We start from the raw sequence: 14,412 nt of genomic DNA, 5'->3' as shown, positions 1-14,412 counted from the left end.
GTTGCAACAGTTGAGATCCTTCCAGAACTGTAAGCTTATTTACATTGTCAGACCCCTTGCCTTTCATTGATGTTGACTGTGCATTGAACTATTGTCATTGTTTGATGACCTTTTTTATTTTTTAATTTCAACCCATATATGTTTGAAAAGTTCTAGACTTTTTCCATGGGATGTCTTCGTATTTGCGGAGTCACCTTATCCTGGTGTCATGTTTTCTGTTGATTGCCATTACCATCCTACATGTGTCTTCAAACCAAATCATATCTCAAATGTATTTATACATACTATATCTAGTTGACTCAAAGTGCTTTGGTGCCCTTGTCCTTGTGTTTGTCCTCACATTTGCCTGGAGTTCACATAATATTGTAAATCCTCCTGGATTTCACTTGTGCTTTAGCATCTTTATTACCTCCTTCGATTTACCCCCCCCCCCCCCCCCCCCCCCCCCCCCCCCTCCCCCAATTCAGTAAAGACAAAATAAATTTGAGTCTTTCCCAGTCTTCATCGCAGTCTGTTCATCTGAGTGGCAAAGCCTTTGTTCATTGTACAAAAAAGTCAATATATGTTCATTTGTGCAACACTAAAGTTTTGATTACACCTTCAACATTTTTTACTCAGACAATTCATAACTGGGCTTACAGTGTGTTTGTAGAAATATAAACATTACAATACTTTGCATTCTGCAGGAAATCTGGCCTACTGCCAATGGCCGTACCCTGGCTAGTAGACTGTCCCAACCCCCCTAAATCTCAAGACACAGTTCGTCCACCACCCCGAAAACGGGTCGCACTTGAAATTGAGACAACAGACTCAGAGATCCTGGATAGTAAGTGATTTAATGGCAAATGGTGGTAACAGATACATTCTGAGTGTTGAACACTGCATAGGTAGTAGTCTGTGCATAAGTCTGTTGTTACAGTTGTCACATTTCTTTTTAGGCACTGATGTACTGGCCAGTGTCAGCAATGACAACACAGTGGAAAAACTGAAAAGAAAAATTGGCTGCTACAAATCAAAGCTGTCAAGGCTAAAGAAAAAGACACCATCTATCAGCAAACAAACATTAAAGAGGGAAATTTCCAAAGTATTGCCAAAACAAGCCGCACAATTTGTCAACGAGCAAATTGATAATGCCAAAAAAAAACCAAGGGCCATTCGGTGGAGCAACTTCATGAAAAGTTGGGCGTTACAGGTTAAGGGTACAGGGCCAAAAGCCTACCGAACCATGAGGAGAATTTTCAAGCTCCCTACAGCCAGGACCCTTTCAAATATCTTGCAGAGAGTAGACATCGGGCCGGGATGGCATGAACCTGTGCTGTATGCACTTAAACATCAAGTGCAGCATATGGAAGAGCGAGATAGGCACGTTGCCATCACATTTGATGAAATTACATTGAAATGTAGCCTAAATTATAACATCTCGAAAGATGAAGTAGAAGGGTATGACGAAGGGGGAAGACCAGCCAACCATGCAGGGGTTTTCATGATCCGTAGTCTAACTGGGAAATGGAAACAACCCATAGGGTACTTCTTGTCATCTGGGACCATGAAGCATGGGGTCTTAAAAACCAAAATCATGGAGGCGGTGGAAAAGGTGCTTGACACTGGCTTCACTCCCATGGTGCTGGTAATGGACCAAGGCAGCAACAACCTGGCAGCCTGTAGAAACCTGGGTATAACAGAAGAAAAACCGTACTTCTTTGTCAAAAGCCAGAAGATTCATTTTTTATTCGACCCCCCCCATTTAATGAAAAACATCAGAAACAATTTGCGAAAATATGGATTTTACATAGGGGACAAATTGGCAGAATGGGGAGACATCACTGAAATGTTTAAAATTGATTCACAAAGACAACACCGAATGGCACCCAAGTTAACCCAACGGCATCTGTCCCTCACTGCCTTTTCAACAATGAGTGTGCCTCTCGCCACTCAGGTAAGCCACAAGTGAAAACTGTCATGCAGGCGTATAACATTCAATTTACAATCTTTATCTATGGTCCTGAAAATGGGATTTTTTTTATTTTTTTATTACAGGTTCTTAGTCATTCTGTTGCGGCTGCACTGCTCACCATGGCAGACATGGGGAAGCTAAGAGAGGGGGCAAAAACGACGGCAGATTTTGTAGCCCACTTTAACCAGATGTTTGACTGCTTTAACAGTAGCACATTGTCCAGCAGCACACCACAAAAGGATGCCTTCAGAGAGACACATATTGATTTTATCAATGAGAGTATTAACTGGCTGGCATCTGTCAGATGTGCCAGTGGCAACAGCTTGAATTGCCTAAATGGTTGGAGGCATAACCTAAGAGCAATCAAGGAAATCTGGGCTGAATTGAAAGGTAGCAGCAATAAGGCATAATTATTCAAATTGAGCTTTGCTAATGCTAATGAGCTTTGTCCACCACTGCATGTTTTCTGCTGTTGGCCAATGTACTGTTTGTCATTTGCATTCACAGAGAAAGGATTTCAGTTTCTATTTACGAGGCACCTCAACCAGGACTGCCTGGAACACTTCTTTGGGGTGATCAGAGCGAAGGGCGGGCACAGGGACAATCCAGACCCTCAGCAATTCCGATTAGACTACAGGCAGGCCGTGCTAGACTATCTAATGACATTTGGGAGAAATACAAATTGCGAACCGGAGGAAATACACCTATTGCTGCAATTGTCCCATTTGTTTGAGGTAGACGAAACCACCCTTTCAAAAACAAAAGTGTCACACATGATTAGTATACTGTAAGTCTGTAATCTTTTGCAATGATTTTGTAGAGCTGCACTGAGTCATCGCAGATGGCAACTCCCCATCCATGCACCGCACTGACCATGCCTCACGAGGTACACGAAACACCCTTTCAAAAACAAAAGTGTCACACATGATTAGTATACTGTAAGTCTGTAATCATTTGCAATGATTTTGTAGAGCTGCACTGAGTCATCGCAGATGGCAACTCCCCATCCATGCACCGCACTGACCATGCCTCACGAGGTACACGAAACACCCTTTCAAAAACAAAAGTGTCACACATGATTAGTATACTGTAAGTCTGTAATCATTTGCAATGATTTTGTAGAGCTGCACTGAGTCATCGCAGATGGCAACTCCCCATCCATGCACCGCACTGACCATGCCTCACGTACAGTCTACTGATGAGGAACCCACATTCCCTGGACTGGACAACAGTGAGTTCATGAAGGGGCTGGACGTCATTGAGGGCAATGTGTCAGTGTACCTTGCTGGCTATGTGGCCTTCAGAGCCTCTGCCAAATTTGATTGCAAGAGTTGTGTTACGCTGTGGGAGGCAAACGAGGAGGACAGAGATACACTCAAGGAGAAATACACCTTTTTCAGATATAAGCAGTTCAGGGATGGGTTATTCCCACCAAGTGTTGTATTACAGCGTACAACAGAGCAAATTGAACACATTTTTAGATGCCAATACCCCCACATTTCTAAAGGGAAACATGTCCTGGCACTCTTAAAATCTGCAGTATATCAGAGTGTGAATTTGGATGCTGTTATATGTTCCGCCAGCTGTCTGTCCTGCAAAGAGTTCCTTGTTAATACATACTTATTGATGAGGATAAAATTTCAACTGAAGGTGGGCAATCAGAACGCCAAAGCCATGAAAACAAAGAAATCAAGAAAATTAATGAAATTGACATCGGAATTTTGACCCCCCCCCCCCCCCCCACCCACACACACACACACACCTTTTTTACATGATTGGTATTGATTCCAGCCCCTGATCACAGTCAGGAACAATAATGTGGCCCCCAGATTTAAAAAAAAGTTTGGGGACCCCTGGCCTACAGTAGCTTCAGGTTGCAATGAACGACGGGCTGTGCATACTGCTGAAGACACCCAGGTGGAGCAGTGCATGTTATCTTGCTCCGACAACTAATTTTTTAATTATTTTTTTTTTTACAAGGAATGTGTAATCTATATAAACAATGCTAATTAAATAAACATAGCCATCATCAAGTTTATCTCTTCAGCATGCTTTTGACTCTTGATCATTTCACCTCAGTAGAGCTGATTTCAAATGAATGTATGAGTCCCCCTCTCAGCTGGAGATGATGTGCTGCGGGTTGTTCAGCCAGGGTGCCAGGGTAGTGCGTGAGGTGCATGTTCTGCTGTCCCAGGAATCTTGTACAGGTGGCTCTTCACACTAAATCTGCCATATGTGGTGAGGAGTGACACAAAAAAGAAAAAATATGCATTATTGTGTTAAGCTTACATGCAATGTTGACTGAGTTGCTAAAAAACTGCCAAACTTAAGGTATTCTCTGAGTTGCAGAAAAAGTAATGCATTGCTGTAATTAATGCGTTGCTGGTTATGGTTTATCATTTCCTGCCACTGACTTGAATTAAGTATTAGTAATGTATCATTGTTTCCTGCTCGTGCGTGAAAATGCCTTAATCAATGTATAGTAGACATTCAAAACATTTGACTCCCAAGTCAGGTAAAAAACACGTTTCGCCTCACATGCGTTGGCTCCCAAAAAGTTAACTGACATCGGTCATGAAAACACCTAGAAGTACTCTAGGGGCCTACAACAGTCAAATGATATCATGCACATTTCCTGTTCACGTCAGGGTGAACATTAGGAGTGAAAATGGAAGTTTGGAATAAAAACCGGAACAACACAGCAGCAGAACTAACGTTGGTTTAGTGTACTTAGGCACGTATCCTTTTTCTGAAGAACTAGCACTTCTAGAAATTACACATGCCCATCGGACAAAATGTTCGCTGGCTGATGAAAATTTATGAAACTGGCCGGGAGACTAAGGCTAAAATTCCAAACAACGACTGGGAGGAGATGTGTTAACTTCCATTTTATACTTACGAATAAAATAGTTATACTCAACATAGGCCTAATAATTTAACATCATAGACACTTAGCTGTCCATGGAGATATGCTAACGTTAACGGCCGACACACATCACCCACTGTCCAGAAAGATCCATGAATACAACCATAATATTAAATCCATTTGATGACGAATATAAAGATAATGACGAACTTACTGCTAAGTGGATAGTTACTTGTCATATTTATGCAATACAAAAACATTAAGCCACTTGCCTTTTCAGGAAGAGTCAGCGTTGCGTCTAGAAGTTCCCAAAAAGGAACTTTTTTGTAGAGTTGCCGTTTCCAGTCATCACGGGTTTTTTTTTTAATAAAACGTAGAAATCAACTATTAATCCCGTATCAAATGAATACAATGCGAAATAAGTGAATTTGATGAAAATGTGGTCGACAGAGAAAACAACACACGGTTTCATTCCTCACTCATGTATGAGTCTGAACATTGTGTTATTTACATGGAACGTCCATATCTAACAAAATCAAAATGGCGGCGCGGTGACGCCATAGAGGCAGCTGTTTCCGCTCTCTTCTTCTTTCCTCTCTGCTACCGTAAGGAATTGGTTGCACTTACGGGTTCATTAGGCTCTGATTGCTCTTAGAATCTTGAAATCATAACAGCGGCAACAAACATAACAACAGAATTCTCATAACAAAACAATTATAGAACCACTGACTACTGGGTTCTTTACACTCCCCTCTAACTTCCTTTGATGGATGTCTATCAGAGGAAGCAGCTATTGGTAGCATACACTCAGGTTCCTCTCTCCAAGTGCCATGAATAATCTGACCTATCTCTGTGTCCTCCTGATCAACCAAACTAGGTGGGGTGTAGTGTATCTGGCTTGTCCACTTCTTAAATATTTGTGAAGGACACCAGTGTTGGGAGCTAATTAGTCTAAATAGGCCGGTGTGCCTATTTTCTTAACTAAATGACAACTGCAGGCTATCTATTTGCAGGTTACTAATGTTCTAGGAACAGTGTTGGAGGTAACACATTACAAAAGTAATTAATTACTGCATTACTTTTTGCTGTAACACAGTAATGTAAGGCATTATAGGACAAAAACTGTAATCTTTACTTAGTTACAGTGCTAAGTAGCTTAAGTAACACTGCATTATACGCTGTTCACTGTGGTCGGTCAGAAAGAAGCTATTTCTGAACCAGGTAGTTATACTTCCTGGACGGGATGTGAAAAAGTCAAGACTCATGAGCTTAAACTGTACGAAAGTAACTAAAATAATGCAAAAGTAGTGTAATGCCATACTTTTTAAATATAACAATATTGTAATGTAGCAGAGTGGAGGTTGGTAGAATTACTAACTTTTAAGCAATTAGGTTTTAGAAGGTGACTACGCCAGTCTCGTTAAGGGTGAGACAACCCAGATGTTAAAAATACAATTTTCCCCGACAGGTTCTAGATGACAAGGATGACACAGCTGTTGCACATACAATAGTTTTTATTTTCTTCAGCTTTCAGTCTTATTCGTTTTCAAAATGAGCAGGCAGTTCACTTGAGTCCATATACACAAACAGAGTCTTAACTCTATTGAAGTCAATACAGGTACATATCGTGAAACGGTGGTGTGAGAGCACTGAGTAGGCCTAGTACAAGTAATTTACTGAGTGTGTTAACTACACACTGCACTGCGAATGCAAAATAACACTGCAATCAATCAAAACTGTACACACAAAACATAATCAAAATAAACAAAATAAGTCACAGCACACTAAAATGATTCACAGTGAAGAGGTAGCCTATGTTTATCAAATCAGGCCTCTTGGCAGAGAGTTTACTATACCACTCAGGGGATCTACACCTCACCAACAAGTTTACACGATGATACTACTAATCTCAACCAGCCAGTCTCCAATCACTCATCCCTTGTCCAAGGGGTGGGTGATTGGAGCTGACTGTGTCAGACCGTATGGCTGAAAGACGAAGGCGTCACGCACCTGCGCAAAGAACAACAACCTGCCACTACTAAAAGAGCTCGTGGTGGTAAAAGGCAAAATAACAAACACAAACACCGGGAAAAGACGGCGGCGTCCCCCCACCCCAGCCAATTGACAATAATGTGCTCAACCTAGAAAGCACAAGACAGACTGGGTTAATGCCAGGGAAATGCCATTATCAATGAGCAAGGTGTGGCATGAAAGCCACAGGCACAGAGTGACGGTTAATTAGAAATTACCTTCAGTTGCAATTGGGAAGCACTGGACCGAGCTTGGAAGTCTACGGTTGACCCTTGCTTCACCATGCAATGCTGCAGTGAAACAACATCTCGTTAGCCACAGTACAAACATAATTGGCTATCGCCAGGTGCACACAGAAGGGCTTACCTTCGAGCCGGTTAGGCTACATGCGGCAACCTGGCGTCCGCATTTCAGCTGCGCTCTACGCGCTCCAGTGTGGGTCCAACACCCAACACGCCAACATCACCTACTTCACCCAGCGTACAGGGCTTCCCCAAGCGCCAACCGGTACTGAGGTTAGCCACACCTGGCTAACAGACAACATAGTAGGCAATTTATACTAACCGGAAGGGCTCCACCCTCGCCCACACGGGCAGCTGTTTTCAATTACAACATGCACACTAACAGGGGACCTAGTCCAACCTGTTACAGTACTGTAAGGGATTATTTTGAAAAGACACATGTAATCAATGCATTTGGCCTAGATAGTTTACAGAGTAACTTGCCTAACACTGAAGGACATATGCAACCTTTGTTATTATGGTGCAGGGAAGTCACCAAACTATTCAAGGTGTCTGTATCCATTCGCAGGCAATTCCCTCAATAACCGGTTGTAGCATTCTTGTTCAATAGGGCCTACTCCTCCTGCAAACCCTTTTATTAGGCTAGGTTCCCAACCTTTTCCAACGTGGGGCCCACTCGAAATTGCCACGAATGTTCAGGGCCCACTTCTGACCCAATAAAGAATAACACTCAGATAAATCAACAGCAATACACACCAAAATATGATTGTTATTTTTAGAGAGAGACAAGGAAAGGGGGAGTCACGTGATCATCAGGACAAGATGGCAGCATAGTTTTTGCGCTCCTCGACCCTGACCTGAATATTTCGATATTAATCACCGTTACGAGAGCCATTTTGTTTATTTTTCAGTTTAGTATTGTCTATTTAGTTGAAATGACTGAGTCGAGCAAGAAAACCGGTCCTTCAGCGAAATCTAAGGCTGCTGCAGCAGGGCGTGCTGCTGACATTGAAGCCATCCTCGAACAGCAACGCGACTACCTCGACACCCGTTTCAACCAACTGCAAGAAATGGGTAAAGATACTGAGGGGAAACTGGATACGATACAGATGGAGCTTGTGACATTGAGAGAGAGTATTGGGACTGTGAATAAGGACATTGGAAAGTTACGGTCTAAAGTGACCGAAAACAAAGCAGTGCTTAGCAGGCACGAGTCGGTGCTAGAACAACTTGAAAGGAAGTTAGCTGAAATGGAGGATCGCAGACGGTGTAACGTCCGCATAGTGGGTTTAGTTGAGGGGGCAGAAGGATCCAATGCTGTGCATTTTCTCACACAATCTCTGCCAAAATGGTTCCCCTCCCTGAAAGATTGCCCACTCGAAATCATGCGGGCGCATTGCATTAGACCGAGAGATGAAGCTAACCGATGGGGTCCTCGCACTTTGATCTTCAATGTCCTGCGCTTCACCACCTGTGAACGTATCTTGCGTGCGGGGAAGAAGAAGACGGTTACCATTGGGGGAAAGAGTATTCGTTTGTCACCAGACTACAGCAACTACACCCTGAAGAGGAGACATGCTTTTTCACATGCCATGGACATGGCAAGGGCTAAAGGTGTGTTTTTCTCCCTCCGCTATCCGGCCACTCTGAGGGTAAAAGTTGGAGGGCAGACGGAGTTTTTCGAGTCCCCTGCGGATGCTGAATCCTTTGTCAACATGCAGCCAGCCATCATCATGCCACCTTTCACGGAGGTGGAGGAACAGCAGGATGATGCTACAGGTACACAGGAGGAATCCTGAGAGAGTAACCAATGCTCGTCTGGTATGTGTTCAGCTATTTCTCGGCTTCGGTCGCTGGTTCATAATGTAACGGTGTGGTGATTGGGGGAACTGCAATCTTAAAAAAAATATTAAATCCCAAAACACCGTCAGCAAAAAATATCAGTGAATCAGTCAATGTTTGTAAAAAGTGGAAAGCATGAGACGAGGCAGTTCCTTAAACTTTCAAAATCTTCATTCATTAAATGTTCATTAATCCAACACAAAAAGGTAAATCCAACAAAAAGGGTATTAAATCCAAAGGGCATTAATCCAATATGTCCCGAGAACAAAAAATAGTCATTGTTATCAACTCTCCAAAAATAGGAAAAAAAGGAGAGGAAGAAGATAGAGAAGGTAAGTGTAGTGTTATGTGTAATGTGGGTGTGTGGAATTGTGTGCGTTTCTGGGCTTGTGGTGGAGTTGCTTTTTAACTTGTCAAGGTGTGTAGGCTACTATTGTTTGGGGGTGAAGGGCAAGACGGAGAGAGCAGCCAGCGAAGTTAGTGGCAATATCCAGCCAGTTCATTTACTCACGAGTCTTCTTATTGAAGAGGGAACCACCCAGGTCCTTTTAGACGATGTATTCCATTCTTCTTAGGCAAAGACAATGTCGGCACGCTTACGGCAGTTATTTCGGATATCACGAAGGCTCCGTAGCAATAGTACCAAACGTAACTGTGTTCGATCCAGGCTGGATACTCGGGCTCACAAATTTTACTGTGTTGTGTGCGTGTGTGCGTGTTACTGCTCTCATTTTGGAGTGAGTGAGGGGAGTTTTTGAAACAAGAGGAAACTGGAATGCCACACTGATTGCAATTGCGCTCAGCTGCGCTTAATTGGGACGAGCTCCGAGCTCAGCGCAGGTGACCGAGGGAGGGGAAGGAGACAGACCGTCACAATAATCACGGCATAATTACAATGTAATGACTGGACTTTTCTGACGCAGCTCTGAAACGCGTTTGTCTGGCAATATTCTACACGCCCATATGTTCTCAGTTTAATCACTTCACTTACTATGTAGAATTGTCAGTTTGCTTTTCTGTCATGGACTATTTTTGGACTTTATCTGCATCAGCCTTCTATAGCACCAGTGCTATCATGTTGGTCACATTGCTGTCAGTTAGCTTGACATTATTACACGTAACCTAGGCATGTTAGCCTCGTTTCGGTTTTGTTTGCTGATGTTAAGGGGTTGGGGTCTTAAGTATGCTGCCCCATATCCTACATGGTCACGGATATGAGTGAAGTTTATGTTTTTACCCGCCAATTTTATTTTATATTGTGTCTTTTGTTTCCTTTTTTGTTATTTGTCCCGTGTTTGTACTGTCACGGTCTCAGTCTTAAAGGGGAGATCCACGAGCCTAGGCTCTTGTGGAGGGAGGATAGAATGGGGGTGTATTTTTCCACGAATATAGGCCTACTGCCGGGAGATAGTCGCCAAGGTCTGGTAATATCATCGTTAACATTATTTTGCTTTCATTTGAGACTTTATTGGGATGATAATGGGTGAGCTGACGATTTTTGTGTGGAATTGTGATGATCTGAATATTCCACATAAGCGTACAAGTGTTTTGGCGATGCTTCGTCACAAGAAAATTGATATTGCACTTTTAGAGGAGACTTATTTACTTGAAAAAGACTCCAAACGCTTAGCAAATAAATTCTATCACGTTGTTGCTTCCTCATCGTACCACACAAAGACTAGAGGGGTGGCAGTGGTGGCGAGACGCAGTCTCCCACTCAAAGTGTTGGACATGTGGGCAGATGGGGAGGGTAGAGTAGTAATGGTTAAAGTAGATTTATATGGAAATGCAATTGCTCTCATGTCTGTGTATGCTCCTAACAAATATGATAAGTGCTTTTTTGATCACTTAATGCAAAAAATGCTTGAATTGAATGATTGTTATATATTGGTCGGGGCAGACATGAATGCTGTTTTAGATGCACATTTTGACCGTTCTCACCCAAATGCTTCTGGGGACCAAGTGCAAGCTACTGCTGCCCTACAAGCTCTAGTGTCAAATTTAAGTCTTATAGACATATGGCGATCGATTAACCCTGCTCTTAAGGACTTCTCATTTTTTTCATACAGACATAAAACCTCGTCAAGAATTGATTTTCTTTTTTCTTCCCCACAACTATTTGAAACAGTACATTCTGCAGTATTACTTCCTGTTGCCCTGTCTGACCACAAAGGGGTCTTATGTCATACTACTCTTAGCTCCATGACGAAGAGGGCCACAAGGTGGCGCTTTAATTCCTCATTGTTGAGGAATGAGGAATACAAAACCCAATTTATCATTGAGCTAGAGGAATTCCTTTCCTTCAATATTGGGTCAGTTCAAGATTCTAGAATTTTATGGGATGCTGTGAAGGGATTTATCAGAAGTAATTCTATAAGATTCAGCTCCAATTTGCGAAAAGCTAAGTCTACTAAACTGCAATCACTAGAAACAGAATTATCTAAGCTTAATATCATTTTGCAAAATAATTACTCTGAGCAGGTGGAAACCCAACATAGTATTATTAAGAAAGAAATAAACAATATTTTGAAACAACAATCTGAATTCTTGATACACAGAACCAGGCAACGATATTATTTTCATGGTTCAAGGCCTAGTCATTTACTAGCAATGAGAATCAGGTCAAACGACCGCTTTGCGGACATTCCAGCTATTAAATCAGCAAGTGGCAACATTACTACAAACCCTAAACATATAAATCAGGCATTTCAGGATTTTTATTCCAGTTTATATAAATCAGAGGTTCAATCAGACCAGGAGAAATGTAAGGACTTTCTCAGGCAACTTGATTTACCACAATTAGCTACAGAAGATGCTTTGAGGCTTGACCAGCCCTTAACACTCGACGAATTACAGGAAGCAGTTGCCTCCATGCAAACGAACAAATCCCCAGGGACAGATGGGATACCTCCTGAATTCTATTTGACATTCTGGGGAATGTTAGGCCCTTTGCTTCTAGAGATGATTACAGCTTCAATTGAAAGTGGTTCTTTCTCTCGAGACGTTAATACTGCATTAATATCATTGCTGTTGAAGAAAGATAAGGACCCTGCAGACTGTGCTAGCTACAGACCTCTTAGTTTATTAAACTCAGATCTCAAAATATATGCTAAACTACTTGCCAGACGTATTCAACAATACATGCCTTTCCTAATCCATTGTGATCAGACTGGATTTATTAAGTCCAGACTGGCTTCTGACAATGTTAGGCGGCTTCTACATGTAATTGATGCTGCGTCTAGTTTGGAAACACCTGTGGCCGTGTTGTCTTTAGATGCAATGAAGGCCTTTGACCGCACAGAATGGACCTTCCTATGGTCTGTTTTGGAGCATATGGGTTTTGGTACTAATTTCATTCATATGGTCCAGGTCTTGTACTCTAACCCTACAGCGCAAGTGTTGACTGGACATATATATTCTACACCATTCCCTATCTCCAGGTCATCTCGTCAAGGTTGCCCCTTGAGTCCGTCGCTTTTTGCCCTGTCCCTTGAACCTCTAGCGCAGATGATCAGACAGACAGCCACCATTGAACCTATCTCCATCCACAATAGTTATCATAAAGTTTCTTTATTTGCAGATGACATACTACTCTTTATGGAAAATCCAATGCAATCTATACCTAACCTATTAGTAGCCTGTGACCAGTTTGGTGCTCTTTCTGGATTTAAGATTAACTGGTCCAAATCAGCATTATTGCCCCTCAACAATGCTGCGAGAGAGCTGCCTTTTCCCACTGATATCCCTGTGGTCCAACACTTCCAATACCTTGGCGTCCAAATTTTCCCGTCGTTGAGCCGTATCACATCTCACAATTTTTCTGAAATACTTGTAAAATATTAAATCAGATATGGACAGATGGATCTCTCTCCCTTCTTCTCTTCAAGCACATATTGCCATGGTTAAAATGAATATTTTACCGAGAATTAATTTTATTAGTTCTATGGTACCCTTATGCCCGCCTACAACTTATTGGAAAACTCTTCATTCTGATATTTCCAAGTTCATTTGGAATAAAAAGCGCCCACGTCTTAAACTTTCCACTTTACAAAGGAATAGGGAGGATGGTGGTTTAACAGTCCCCAATTTCAAGTATTATTTTTGGTCTTTTGTCCTTCGCCCACTTTTGGTTTGGCGTGATGCAGATACACCTGTATCTTGGCATGATTTAGAAAACAATATAGTGAAACCATTGAGTCTGGAAGATGCACTTTTTTCCAACATCTCTAACAAACAAGCTTCTTTACGCTTTGGCCCCATAGTATCCAATGTTCTTCGTACATGGCGTCTAGTGGAATCTGAATGTAAAATGTCCTTCAAATGGCACACTTTTCCCCCTCTCTTCAACAACAATGGATTGCTGATTGGTGGAAGACCTATCTCCTCTTCTTATTGGAGAAATACTGGCATTCATTATGTGAGAGACCTCTTTAATGATGCTGCTCTGCGTTCCTTTCAAGAACTAAAAAAAGCCTTCAACCTACCAGGTTCATCCTTTTTCTTTTATTTGCAGATCAGGTCAGCCCTCAAGGCTTATGGTGTTCCTTGGCAACAACCCCTTCCTGTCCACCCCCTATACAGGAGGATCACTGTACAAAACAAAACTAAGGGTTTGGTAACTTCACTATATAAATGTATCCTTGAGTCTTCTTATACAGAACTACCATTAGATAGAGTGTGGCGGTCTGACTATCCTAATTTGGATACCGAATTTGAGTGGGAGGATGTTTGGGACAACATTAAAGAGGCTTCTCGTAATCCCAATCATCAATTGATCCATTTTAATTTCATACACCGAACCTATCTCACACCTCGCAAGCTACATGCCATGGGTTTAAGAGACTCTCCCTTATGTTCTCTCTGTACACAAAATGTACCTGGAACTTTCCTCCATATGATATGGGATTGCCCACCGGTGGCTCAGTTTTGGTCTAGGGTTGCAGCCACACTTTCTAATTTACTATCAGTGACGGTACCAGTTGATGTGCCAGTGTTGTTACTGAATGACCTGTCTGAATTGAATATTGATAGGTTGAAGAAGCGCATTGTATTAGCTGGCCTGACAGCTGCTAAAAAAATGATTGTATTAAGGTGGAAACCCCCCCAAGTGCTCAGCACCAGACAGTGGATTCTGTCGTTTTTGGATGTAGTTTATTTAGAACTATCAACAGCTCGGGTTCATGGAGCTACTGAAAAGACTCTTAACAGTTGGCTTCTTGTAGCTGACTCTCTGAAGCAAATTATTAGATGATTTATCTGTACTGTCTAATTGCGGTACTTATTCCAGATTATTATGAATCTCTCCCTTGTATTTTGTATGTCTTTGTCTTGTATGTTTTTCTTTGTTGTTGGTTATGTATGTCCCATTGGCACAACTTGGCGGGTGTGCCTATGGTTATTTTTCTTTGGTTGTTCTTGTTTTTGATTTTGTTTTTATTTTTATTTTTATTGTTATTGTTGTTTTGTTTGTACTATCA

General features: G+C 42.0%; 1 long non-coding RNA gene across 2 annotated transcripts; it reads right to left on the bottom strand.

Annotated features, from left to right (window-relative positions):
- Positions 1-817: 817 nt before the first annotated feature.
- LOC134462821 (uncharacterized) lies at positions 818-5,086 on the bottom strand. 2 transcript variants are annotated; one of them, XR_010037583.1, is made up of 2 exons: positions 3,236-5,086; positions 818-1,669 (listed from the first exon to the last, which is right to left on the bottom strand). It is a non-coding gene; the product is annotated as an uncharacterized LOC134462821 (long non-coding RNA). The 2 variants fall into 2 exon arrangements; XR_010037582.1 differs by having other exon boundaries at positions 4,029-5,086.
- Positions 5,087-14,412: the final 9,326 nt, after the last annotated feature.

Source organism: Engraulis encrasicolus, chromosome 14, assembly GCF_034702125.1.
Source record: "Engraulis encrasicolus isolate BLACKSEA-1 chromosome 14, IST_EnEncr_1.0, whole genome shotgun sequence".
Classification (NCBI taxonomy): Eukaryota; Metazoa; Chordata; class Actinopteri; order Clupeiformes; family Engraulidae; genus Engraulis; species Engraulis encrasicolus.
This window is presented reverse-complemented; position numbering and strand designations above follow the sequence as displayed.